The sequence below is a fragment of the Octopus bimaculoides genome, chromosome 5, assembly GCF_001194135.2.
Source record: "Octopus bimaculoides isolate UCB-OBI-ISO-001 chromosome 5, ASM119413v2, whole genome shotgun sequence".
In the NCBI taxonomy this organism is placed as follows: Eukaryota; Metazoa; Mollusca; class Cephalopoda; order Octopoda; family Octopodidae; genus Octopus; species Octopus bimaculoides.
The window spans coordinates 29,372,803-29,374,132 of record NC_068985.1 but is presented as its reverse complement, the minus strand read 5'-3'; the positions used below and the strand labels follow the sequence as shown (position 1 = coordinate 29,374,132).

Sequence of the window (1,330 nt, the reverse complement as noted above, 5' to 3'; positions counted from 1 at the left end):
GGGGGGGGGGGGCTGAGGACATAACTCTGATAGACATTCACCTGGACTCTGCTTATCAGCTTGTTTTAATTATCATTCTACATAATGTTGGTTGATCTGTTAGAAATAACAGCCTTATCTCCCTCAGATTCTGCCTCACCAGCTTAAAACTTTATTGGATAAACAAATCCTAGATCTACTATATTTGAATAAAAGACAATGATCATTGCTTGTTTGCCTTTGATTATAGGTTTGCTCAGTTAGAGATGATCCAGAGCAAAAACACAACTGTCTGATTTATTATCATGAGTCATTCCACAATACCCAACAATTTTATTGCTTAATGACTGCTGTGTGTTGAATCTTCTTTGTTTTTTGCTAAGAACTTGCAGGTTTCTTACCAGAAAAATAGAATCAAAAATGAATGTTCTAATAGAAATCCTATCTATACTTAATCTAAATACATCTTGCTCTTGAATCAGCATAAGATCCTCTCTATGACCACTTGATCTGCTAGAAATAGTGGCCAAATCTTCCATAAATCATGCCCTGTCTCTAAAAATGAAAGATACATTGGCTAATGCATTCAAGGATACACCATGCCTGCAAAAAGGTGGGTTGGTCACAGCTAGAATGCTTTTGATTATAGATCTGCCATGTTAAAACTGACTAAATCACAGTAACATTTTGTGCTAACTTTGCAGTTATTCTTTTTAACTTTTCCTTAATCTGATACTGTATCTTGAGATTATTGTATCTTTCCTTTATTATTGCATATTCCTTTTCATTTTGTCTTCTTTTTTCTTCTGATACTGGTGTTTCTGTATATATCATCAGAGATGACATGTTCTTTTAATTATAGAAGTATTGGCTCATCTTAATGCTTTTAACTGTTGCTATATCTGTCACAGATTAATAGAGCTATTTTGCATATTATCTAATATTATCTGCATAGATAATCTGTATTGATGATTGATGACAATTAAACAGGATAACTACCCTAGTTGGGATAATCCACGCAATCTATTAACTCTTTTTAAGATGATGAAATCACATTTTCAAATGTGGTTTCATAATCTTAAAATGCATCATATCCGTAGAACATTGTAACTTGTCATATATGTATATACACACACACACACACACACACACTCATACATAAACATACATACTTATCATTATCCGTCATCAACATTTATGTTCATTTTCCATGCTAGCATGGGTTGGACTGTTTGACAGGGGCTGGCTAGGTAGAAGACTGCTCTAGGTTTTCACTGTTTTGGCGGGGTTTTTACGGCTGATGCATTTCCTAACACCAACTCCTTATATATATATATATATATATATATAT

General features: G+C 33.6%; 1 protein-coding gene across 9 annotated transcripts in view; it reads left to right on the top strand.

Moving 5' to 3' along the window:
* Positions 1 to 1,330, top strand: part of LOC106868342 (protein Aster-B) — a 264,262-nt gene that overhangs the window by 159,051 nt on the left and 103,881 nt on the right. The window lies entirely within an intron of this gene.